General features: G+C 38.7%; 1 long non-coding RNA gene across 1 annotated transcript in view; it reads right to left on the bottom strand.

Moving 5' to 3' along the window:
* The window catches only part of LOC132343498 (uncharacterized), a 56029-nt gene that overhangs the window by 37575 nt on the left and 6325 nt on the right, over positions 1–12129 (bottom strand). Inside the window, exon 2 of the long non-coding RNA XR_009492365.1 lies at positions 757–877. This is a non-coding gene — a long non-coding RNA (uncharacterized lncRNA). The remainder of the gene's footprint in view (positions 1–756; positions 878–12129) is intronic.

Raw genomic sequence — 12129 nt, 5'->3', positions numbered from 1 at the left:
TTCTGGGACATTCTTCCATCTATGCTACCACACTGAGCAGTAGATGCTTTAGCAAATGTGGTTGGCACTGAATCTTAGAGAGACTGAGGCGTGTCTTATAGGACACAACTATATAGAGGGGTGTCCAGTCTAGACTTGGGAGGCCAACAAAAAGTCCATGGACAATAAAGCACTAGAACTAACTCTAAAAAGTGATCTGATTTAGAGGAAAGAAGGGGAATAGGAAAGGTAAGTGGAGGTGAAAGAGGGGAGCAAGAATGTTTCAAATTTTAAAAGCTGAGGTTTCAAAGACATGTGAAAGCATCTTAAAATAGAGAACTAAATCTTAGAGCCTAGATACCAAATTTAATTTTAAAAGTTTACAGAGACTTATAATATACCAGATATTCTAATATGCATCTTAACAATAATCCCTTGAATTAGATATCAGTATTTGGCAACTCAAGAAAAGGTACTGAAATAGGATTGGACAGTTAGTAAGAGATGCTGCTGAAAGAAGGACCCAAGCTGTCTGAGTCCACAGTCCATTCTCTTAGCCCTTCTGTTTCACTGCCTCTCTGACCAAGTCGAAAAGCAAAGAAATAAAAGGAGGGACGGCCAAGGAGATATGGATTAAAAGATATACATATCTATTTTTCTATATTTTTTCCATTTCGGGAAATTATTTCTTTCTCATAATTAAAATTCAAACCAGATAAAAGAGAATAGATAATCAGCCATATTAAAAATAAAACAAAGACCAGAAGAGAAATTTACCTGAAGGCAGATCAGATACAAACCGACAGCGTCAAATAAAGTTCACCAGATTTAAGCCCACACCAATCAGCGGGGATGTATGCTTTTCTGTTGCAGTTAACCATTGGTATCATATAGGGTCCTGCAGAGAAAAGAAAAATATTTTCATTGTTAATTCTCTGTCTTGCATAGGAGGCAGTTTGCTGCCATAAAAGTGAGAAGATTAACCACAGTTTACAAGCAATAAAGGGATGTGGAATGCTTAGAAAGAGAAAAGTATTTTAGGTTGATTATCTAGATTAAGTTCACCATTAGAGGAATTGTTATTGACATTGGAAAATGTAATATTTTCAGAGAAAAAAATAGATCATAAAACATATTCTATAAATTGTATATAAAACATATAATATATCAGTCAGTGAGTCAGTTGAGTTGCTCAATCATGTCCGACTCTTTGCGACCCTATGAATTGCAGCACGCCAGGCCTCCCTGTCCATCACCAGCTCTCAGAGTTCACCCAAATTCATGTCCATCGAGTTGGTGATGCCATCCAGCCATCTCATCCTCTGTTGTCCCGTTTTCCTCCTGCCTCCAATCCCTCCCAGCATCAGGGTCTTTTCCAATGAGTCAACACTTCGCATGAGGTGGCCAAAGTACTGGAGTTTCAGCTTTAGCATCAGTCCTTCCAACGAACACCCAGGACTGATCTTTAGAATGGACTGGTTGAATCTCCTTGCAGTCCAAGGGACTCTCAAGAGTCTTCTCCAACACCACAGTTCAAAAGCATCAATTCTTCGGCGCTCAGCTTTCTTCACAGTCCAACTCTCACATCCATACATGACTACTGGAAAAACCATAGCCTTGACTAGATGGACCTTTGTTAGCAAAGTAACGCCTCTGCTTTTGAATATGCTATCTAGGTTGGTCATAACTTTCCTTCCAAGGAGTAAGCGTCTTTTAATTTCATGGTTGCAGTCACCATCTGCGGTGATTCTGGAGCCCCCCAAAAATAAAGTCTTACACTGTTTACACCGAGTGTAGCACTTTCACAGCATCATCTTTCAGGATTTGAAATAGCTCAACTGGAATTCCATCACTTCCACTAGCTTTGTTCGTAGTGATGCTTTCTAAGGCCCACTTGACTTCACATTCCAGGATGTCTGGCTCTAGGTGAGTGATCATCTTGGTCATGAAGCTCTTTTTTGTGCAGTTCTTCTGTGTATTCTTGCCGTCTCTTCTTAATATCTTCTGCTTCTGTTGCTGCTGCTGCTAAGTCATTTCAGTCGTGTCCAACTCTGTGGACCCCGTAGACGGCAGCCCACCAGGCTCCCCCGTCCCTGGGATTCTCCAGGCAAGAACCCTGGGAGTGGGTTGTCATTTCCTTCTCCAATGCATGAAAGTGAAAAGTGAAAGTGAAGTCACTCAGTTGTGTCCAACTCTTAGCGACCCCATGGGCTGCAGCCTACCAGGCTCCTCCATCCATGGGATTTTCCAGGCAAGAGTACTGGAGTGGGGTACCATTGCCTTCTCTGTCTGCCTCTATTAGGTCCATACGATTTCTGTCCTTTATCAAGCCCATCTTTGCATGAAATTTTCCTTGGTATCTCTAATTTCTTGAAGAGATCTCTAGTCTTTCCCATTCTGTTGTTTTCCTCTATTTTTTTGCATTGATCTCTGAGGAAGGCTTTCTTATCTCTCCTTGCTATTCTTTTAATTTCATGGCTGCAATCACCATCTGCAGTCATTCTGGAGCCCCCCAAAAATAAAGTCTGACACTGTTTCCACCGTTTCCCCATCTATTTCCCATGAAGTGATGGGACCAGATGCCATGATCTTGGTTTTCTGAATGTTGAGCTTTAAGCCAACTTTTTCACTCCCCTCTTTCACTTTCATCAAGAGGCTTTTTAGTTCCTCTTCACTTTCTGCCGTAAGGGTGGTATCATCTGCATATGTGAGGTTATTGATATTTCTCCCAGCAATCTTGATTCCAGCTTGTGCTTCTTCCAGCCCAGCGTTTCTCATGATGTACTCTGCATATAAGTTAAATAAGCAGGGTGACAATATACAGCCTTGATGTACTCCTTTTCCTATTTGGAACCAGTCTGTTGTTCCATGTCCAGTTCTAACTGTTGCTTCCTGACCTGCATATAGGTTTCTTAAGAGGCAGGTCAGGTGGTCTGGTATTCCCATCTCTTTCAGAATTTTCCACAGTTTATTGTGATCCACACAGTCAAAGGCTTTGGCATAGTCATAACAGTCTCTTATATTCCTTTGAATTTCTGCATTGTCTGTTGTAACCTCTCCTTTTTCATTTCGAATTCTGTTGATTTGATTCTTCTCTCTTTTTTTCTTGATGAGTCTGGCTAAAAGTTTGTCATTTTGTTTATCTTCTCAAAGAAGCAGCTTCTAGTTTTATTAATCTTTACTATTGTTTCTTTCATTTCTTTTTCATTTGTTTCTGCTTGGATCTTTATGATTTCTTTTCTTCTACTAATTTTTTTTTTATTTGTTGTTTTTGGTTACAGCTGTTTTAGGTGTAAAGTTAGGTTGTCTAGTCAATGTTTTTCTTCTTTCTTGGGTAGGATTATATTGCTATAAACTTCCATCTTAGAACTGCTTTTGCTGCATCTCATAGGTTTTGAGTTGTGTTTTCATTGTCATTTGTTTCTAGAAATTTTTTGATTTCCCTTTTGATTTCTTCAGTAATCTGGTGGTTATTTAGAAATGTGTTGTTTAATTTCCATGTATTTGTGTTTCTTACAGTTTTTTCTTATAATTGATATCTAATCTCATAGCGTTGTGGTCAGTGTAGATGGTTGATATGGTTTCAATTTTCTTAAATTTACTGAGGTTTGATTTGTGACCCAAGATGTGGTTTATCCTGGAGAATGTTTCATGTGCACTTGAGAATAAGGTGTATTCTTCTGCATTTGGATGGAATGTCCTGAGGATATCAATGAAATGCATCTTATTTGGTGTATCATTTAAGACTTGTGTTTCCTTATTAATTTTCTGTTTTGATGATCTATCCATTGATGTGAGTGGGGTGTGAAAGTCTCCTACTATTATTGTGTTACTGTCATTTTCTCCTTTTACGTCTGTTAGTGTTTGTCTTATGCATTGAGGTGCTCCTATGTTGGGTGCATAGATATTTACAGTTGTTATGTCTTCCTCTTGGATTGATCCCTTTATCATTATGTAGTGTCCTTCCTTATCTCTTGCAATAGTCTTTAATTCTAAGGTCTATTTTGTCTGATATGAAGATTGCTACTCCAGCTTTCTTTTGCTTCCCTTTTGCATGGAATATATTTTTCCATCCTCTCACTTTCAGTCTGTATGTGTCTTTAGGTCTGAAGTGCGTTTGTTGTAGACAGCATATATATGGGTCTTGTTTTTGTATCCATTCAGCCAGTCTGTGTCTTTGGTTGGAGCATTTAATCCATTTACATTTAAAGTAATTACTGATACATACGTTCTTACTGCCATTTTCTTAATTGTTTGGGGTTGATTTTGTAGATCTTTTTTCTTCTGTTGTATTTCTTGACTATATAAGTCTGTTTAACATTTGTTGTAAAGCTGGTTTGGTGGTATTGAATTCTCTTAACTTTTGCTTGTCTGGAAAGCTCTTTATTTCTCCATCAGTTTTGAACGAGATCCTTGCCAGGTACAGTAACCTTGGTTGTAATTTTTCCCTTTCAGTACTTTAAATATATCCTGCCAGTCCCTTATGGCCTGCAGAGTTTCTGCTGAAAGATCAGCTGTTAAGCATATGGGGTTTCCCTTGTATGTTACTTGTTGCTTCTCCCTTGCTGCTTTCAATATACTTTCTTTGTGTTTAGTTTTTGTTAGTTTCATTAGTATGCGTCTTGGCATGTTTCTCCTTGGGTTTATCCTGTATGGGATTCTTTGTGCCCCTTGGATTTGATTGTCTATTTCCTTTCCCATGCTGGGGAAATTTTCAACTATAATCTCTTCAAAAATTTTCTCATACCCTTTCTTTTTCTCTTCTTTTTCTGGGATCCGTATAATTCGAATGTTGGTGCATTTGATATTGTCCCAGAGGTCTCTGAGACTATCCTCAGTTCTTTTCACTCTTTTTACTTTATTCTGCTCTTCAGAATTTACTTCCACCATTTTATCTTCCAGCTCACTGATTTGTTCTTCTGCTTCAGATATTCTGCTCTTGATTCCTTCTAGAGTAGTTTTTAATTTCAGTAATTGTGTCATTTGTCTCTGCATGTTTATTCTTTAATTCTTCTGAAGTGAAGTGAAGTCACTCCTTCGTGTCTGACTCTTTGCAACCCCATGGACTGTAGCCTACCAGGCTCCTCTGTCCATGGGATTTTCCAGGCAATAGTTTTGGAGTGGATTGCCATTTCCTTCTCCCGGGGATGTTCCCAACCCAGGGATTGAACCCGGGTCTCCTGTATTGTAGACAGACGCTTTACCGTCTGAGCCACCAGGGAAGTCCAAGAATACTGGAGTGGGTTGCAATTTCCTTCTCCAGGGGATCTTCCCAACCCAGGGATCAAACCCAGGTCTCCTGCATTGCAGGCAGACGCTTTACCCTCTTAGCCACCAGGGAAGCCCATGAAGTAAAGTGAAGTGAAGTCGCTCAGTCGTGTCCAACTCTTTGCAACCCCATGAACTGGAGCCTACCAGGCTCCTCTGTCCATGGGATTTTCCAGGCAATAGTCCTGGAGTGGATTGCCATTTCCTTCTCCAGGGGATCTTCCCAACCCAAGGATCGAACCTGGGTCTCCCGCATTGTAGACAGGTGCTTTACTGTCTGATTTTTCTAGGTCTTTGTTAATTGATTCTTGCATTTTCTCCATTTTGTTTTCAAGGTTTTTGATCATCTTTACTATAATTATTCTGAATTATTTTTCAGGTAGTTTGCCTATTTCCTCTTCATTGATTTGGACTTCTGTGTTTCCAGTTTATTTCCTTCACTTGTGTAGCATTTCTCTGCCTTTTCATTATTTGTTTTAAACTTATTGTGCTTGAGGTCTCCTTTTCCCAGGCTTCAAGGTTGAATTCTTTCTTCCTTTTGGTTTCTGCCTTCCTAAGGTTGATCCAATAGTTTGTGTGAGCTTCTTATAGAGGGAGATTTGTGCTGAGTTTTTGTTTGTTTGTTTTTCTTCTAATGGGCTAGGCTGAATGAGATGGTAATCCTGTCTGCTGATGATTGGGTTTATATTTTCATTTTGTTGGTTGTTTAGATGAGGCATCCTGCACAGGGTGCTAGTGCTGGTGGGGTGATGCTGGGTCTTGTATTCAAGTGGTTTTCTTTGTGTGAGTTCTCACTATTTGATACTCCCTAGGGTTAGTTCTCTGGTAGCCTAGGGTCTTGGAGTCAGTGCTCCCACTCCAAAGGCTCAGGACTTGATCTCTGGATCTGATTCCACAGCTCTCAGCTTCCTGCTTCAGTTGCTCCAGATCACTCATCCTTGAATTTCCTCATGGAAGAAACTACCAAATGAAAGTCCAGAAATAATTCTGTTCAAGGCCTCAGCATCCTAGTTCTCCTGCAATGTCACCTCTTCTTTTTCTCCTCGACTCCTTGAGAAGCACCACTGCCTCCTCACTGACTCCAGAGGTGGAAGTTCACTGGGAGAGGACATACACTACTCCTACCCCATCTTCACTCTTACTTACAGACCAGGACTCTCTGATAGATGTGGAGGAGGGAAAGAGATTCAAAGAGGGAGGGGAAGTTTACTACCTTTCAAAAACCATACTACTTTTAAGTAGAAAAAAATTATAAAAATGACAAAGTACTTTAGTCCTAAAATATATATGAAAACACCACCAGCTTTTGTCCACACTGTGGTTGTTTTCAATATTCATCCTTTCTTCCAAGTTATTGTCCTGATTTTCATTTAAGTGACTTCCCTGGTGGTTCAGACAGTAAAGCATCTGCCCACAATGCTGGAGACCAGGGTCAGGAAGATCCCCTGGAGAAGGAAATGGCAACTCACTTGCCTGGAAAATCCCATGGATGGAGGAGCCTGATAGGCTACAGTCCACAGGGTGGCAAAGAGTCAGACATGACTGAGTGACTTCACTTTCACTTCATTTAAGTATCAGACCTCCCACATTCCATTCATTTCTTTTGGAGGAAGTTAATTTCTCTCCTGACTTGGGTTTGGGACTAATGCTCTAGCCCTCAGTCTAACCATGTGATCTTTCCCCCCTGATCAAGGTAGCTGGCTCAGGGAGGGGCAAGTGATCCAAGACAAGCTAAGGAGCTCTGAGAAGTGGTTTGCTAGGGGAAGCTAATGAAGATTCTTCCTTGCTTATCTGAGGAGAGCTTCTTGAAACAATCCTTTTTGTTCCCATATGTGGATGAATAAGATCATATCTCAGACAGCTTTTGGCAGCTGTGTTTCATCCATGGTGGGAAGCCTACTTTAGAATGACACCTTGCACAGCAGAGAAAAAGTTGAAACTGAGCTACATCCTTGATAACTGAGTGGAGTTACTGAGTCAAATCCACCAGGAGGTGAGCCCCACCTGTGAACAATACACCTTTAAGAAAACTTACATCCTCTGTATTATTTACTCCGGTTTGCATTGTTTCTGATTTCTTTTCCTATTACGTGTAACCAAGCCCATTTTACCTTCTTCGATGTTATCCAAATTCTGGAAGGTTACTGTGAGGTAATTCAGATTTTTCTGCTAGCTTACTAAAAATTATTTGATGTCATTGCATATATTTTCCTTAATCTAGCTAACATATTTTAGAGCTATGCTGTTCAGTACAATTTCCACTAACCATATGAAGCTATTTAAGTTTAAATTAATTAAAATGAAAAATTTCATTTCCTCAGTTGCACTAGCCACATTTCAAGTACTTGATAGCCACATGAGGATAGTGGCTACCATCTAAGTCAGCACAGATACAGAACATTTCCAGTCTCAGAGAAAGTTTTACTGGATAGTGTTATGAAAAAGAGAGTGTGAGAGAGAGAGGAAGAAGAGAAAAGAATAGAAGAGATCATATAAGATGAGGAGACTTGTATTCTAACATGACACACACCAGTGAACTCATTGTATTCCCTTAGGAAAGCCTCTTCCCTTTCTTAGGTCTTTTTATTTCCTGTACAACAGAGAGGCTGAACAAGGATGTTTGGGGGAGGTTTCTTCTAGGTTCAGAGTAATGAAATTCTAAGTGTTTTTTTTTTTTCAATTTTTAACATTTGTAGATTTTTGTTATTCTTCAGGGGTCACCTGTGAATTCTACCATCAGATCATATTTAGACACTAAGTATCAGGGCTGAAAATTCAGGACAGTTTTATTTTTTTCTTCTAGCAAAAAAAAATAATAACGTATCAAAAATAGATTTAGTGGCAGGTAGGTAAGTATTTAAACAATACATGGGCACTTTCTTTCACTTAGTGTCAAAACAATAGACTCAAACAGAACAAGGCAGTTATCCTTAATATGTATTGCTGCTTCATACATGTGTACTACCAAAAAGAACAAATAAAGCCTTGGAGGAGGGCACAAAATATACTTATTTCTGAAAACCAGTTCATCGTATATGCCATCTTGATAGTGGCCTCATATTTTATTTCTGATTCATTGATTATTGTTTATTTACACATACAAACACTTGAGTCTCTACTATATGGTACGTAGTGTGTATATATATATATATATATATATATATATATATATATATATACTCGATTCTGACAATAGAGTAGCAAACAAGGTGCTAGTTCTCCTCTTATAGTGTTTATGGTAAAGAGATAAAGCAGATATCATAAATAATTCCAGAAACAGTTATTTACAATGGTAATTAAGGCTATAGAGATGATACACTGTGAGAGCATATATCAGGGTGACGATTTGGTTTGGAGCATTCCAGAAGACAACTGAGAGAAACTGTATCCCACTCAAGGACCCAACAGTCTAGTAAGAGCTGAGTGAGAATGTAAAGATGAGCCTAGAGAAGTAGACAGGGGCCGACTCATGCAGAGCCCTGTCAACCATGGCCAAGAATTTGGGCTTTATTTTAAGCACAATGGGAAAATAATTGAAAGGTTTTCAAGGTTTACTTGAGTGGCATGATCAACATGAATCTCAAATCCATTCCCTCTGGTGGCAGAGTGGGAAAGAGATGCATGGAAGGTTCACATTTGAAGGCAAGTGGACTAGTTAAGGAAGTATTGTTATAATTCAAATGAAAGATGGTGGTATTTGGGGTGTATATGTTTGAATGGACAGGGAGAGAGTGGAGGGATTTAAGACACAGAGTCTGTGAAGGGCCATTTCTTAGGTCAGAGTGGGTATGGGAGATAGTGACTATGAATCTGGCTATGGATCTGAGCATTTTATAAACCAAAGAAATCATGTTATTGTTTTTATTATTATCATCAAAGCAGTCATTTTCACAGCCTTTATGTGCTCATAATATATATTCATATTCTCATAATAAAGAGACCACTTGTTCTTTAAAAGTTCAGTTTATTTATCACTTTCATTAGTGCAATGGAAGTGAAGCTGTTTGTGGTTTCAACTTTCTTTCTGTTCTAAAAAGAGAATAAGGAGATGAGATGTGGAAGAACAAAAGAAATGACCTTATTCTTTCTTTTCCTGCTGCCTGGAAGACAGACAAGATAAGCAGTGAGGAATTATAATTGATAAAGTAATTGAAGAGATAGGCTGCTGGAGGTGAAAAATGAGACTCCTATATGAAGGTTATCTTTTCTTCTAGCCTAAGAGAAATCTTGCCTTCCATTTCCCTTTTCTTACAGTTACTGAAAATTCTGGCTTGTGTATCCACATCCAAATTACCAAACTGAGAGTCACCAGTTTTACAGCAAATGATTCAGCCTCTGCTCATTAAGTCTTATTTCTGGAGCAGTTTTTTGGCTTTTTTGGTGGGTGTGCTTTTGCTTGGTTTTTTACCTTATGGACGCTGTACATTTTTATGAAATAAGTTGTCTCTTCTTCACTTCTACTGTTAGGAAGCTTTGAGTGACTTCCTCTGTCACTTGATGGTTTGGAGTTCACTTTCAAAGTTCTCATTAGGCTTATCTTACTTAGCCTACATGGCTTTTATCTTTATTTTGTAATTTTTTTTTCATTTCTTGGCAATATCACTTGCCTAGAATTTGGTTGCTTAGAGCTTTGGTTCTGAAAATCAAATATGAGTTTGCATCAAAGTTGTTCAACCTTATGAGAGGTGTGACATTAGTTCAATCACTTCTCTGAAATTTGTGTTTTCACTGATAAAATAGAGATGACTATAATACAGACCTATTAGCATATTTGTGAGTATTAAATGAGACACTGCATGTGAACGCTAAGCCAGTGGCTTGGCACATAAAAAGATTCCTCTCTCTAGATAAAGGGTATTAATACAATAGCATCATCATCATTACTAATACATGTTCATCAATCATCATAGATATTATATATTATATAACTCATATTCTCTTGTATTTCATTTGCTTTCTCTTCATTTTTTCCTCATCTTAGCTTAAATGTATTTTAAAACAATACAAGGTACAGAATAAAGAAATAAGACAAGTATATACATTTTATTTAGGTCCCAAAGTAAGACTTACAAGCTAGGAATGTTGTTGTGTATCTGCTGCTGCTGCTGCTGCTAAGTCACTTCAGTCGTGTCCGACTCTGTGCGACCCCATAGACGGCAGCCCACCAGGCTTCCCTGTCCCTGGGATTCTCCAGGCAAGAACACTGGAGTGGGTTGTCATTTCCTTCTCCAATGCATGAAAGTGAAAAGTGAAAGTGAAGTCTCTCAGTCATGTCCGACTCTTTCCGACCCCATGGACTGCAGCCCACCAGGCTCCTCTGTCCATGGGATTTTCTAGGCAGGAGTACTGGAGTGGGGTGCCATTGCCTTCTCCATGTATCTGATATGGGGCACATATTAGGACACCAGGGTAGACAGAAAAATTTTAAGTGAGTTCCAGACAAAACATGATGTAACACAAATAATTTATGCAGTTGTGTTACAGGAGAAAGATAGGGTAGCATTATTACTTAGCCAAGGGAAGAGGTATATTGTCTTCTCATAATCAGGGACTGAAAACAGACATTGTCAGCCAATTGATGGATAGCCCCAGTGACTACAGAAAAGAGAAACTGAGTTTCAGTGGTATAGAAAGCATCTAGATTAGAGATAATGACAATGATCCTCTCATCCATAACTTCATTTCCATTAGCCAATTGAAATGGAACAAGAAAAAAACAATAGAGTTGTGAAATCACAACCAAAATTGTTTTATTTCAGGAAATGCTTAGAACTCCTTTAAATGGCATACATCTAAACCACTTTCATTTGCATTGGACTGAAACTTGGCATCTTTCTCAGTCAAGATGTAATTTATTTAAATTCCTTTAGTTGTTTTTTAATTTAGAAATATGCATAGACATAAAATTTTGCATGTCTCAAATGTGTTTTTCCTGCACATTTGTGAATTCAAATTAGCCAAATTATTAAGTGGATTGTTCCTAAACTAAAGTGAAGATGGATTTTATTTCTAATGCCAAGAAATGAAAAGTGTGGTAATCAGGGAACTGAGGGATTTTCTGGTGGTACTTCGGGCCTGGATCCAGGATTTTACCCCTTCAATGCGTTTCCCAATTAACTTACTAACACAAAGTATATATGAATTTTTTGTATTTTAAAACTGTTTTTAATCATTTGAAGAGACAAAAGGTGAAGTCACACTCCACAGGATGCAGTTTTCCACCAGGAAATTCCCTTTGGACATTTCTGTTGCCCCCAGTTCTTCTCTTCCTGAGCTTCTAGAGAACCTCTGCATCTCTTTCTCTCTCTCTCTTTTTCTGCCCACCCCCACCATTTTTCCCCTTTCCAGGTTTCTGCCCTACTGGTTTCTCTATCCTCCATTCCTCTATCCCCATGCCTTTCATTATGCAGGGCAATATGCTAAACATTCTTGGCTATGTAAACATTTTGAGTTTTATCTTTTACCCTCAATTATTTTCATTGAGTCTTCTGAGTAAATGTGGCTTTTTCCATGGGGACATGTTCTAGTGAATATGATTTTCTCTCTTTTTTACATAAACAGATGTACATACACATAGATACTATATTTGAAATTATATTTTTAGGAGTTTGGCCCCACTGAGTAAGTATCTTAAAGTCCTGTAACTGGAAGGGCTGTAACAGTGGTGCAGTAGACCTTTGCTTTTTGCAATATCATACTTGTATAACTGAACCAGCCTCGCCATGGGCATGTGAATGTTCAGTTTATAACTCCTGGCTTATGAGAATCTGAAGGGATACTGGCTGCAATAATCAATGCTTTGGATTTACACTGCTCTGATCAAAAATCTCCAGTGGGTGTCTATACCATGGAGCTCTGTGAAGACATGAACTGGGCCTGATA

Source organism: Bos taurus, chromosome 22 (assembly GCF_002263795.3).
Source record: "Bos taurus isolate L1 Dominette 01449 registration number 42190680 breed Hereford chromosome 22, ARS-UCD2.0, whole genome shotgun sequence".
NCBI lineage: Eukaryota > Metazoa > Chordata > Mammalia > Artiodactyla > Bovidae > Bos > Bos taurus.
Note: the sequence above shows the minus strand (reverse complement) of the source record. Positions and strands in the feature narration are given on the sequence as shown.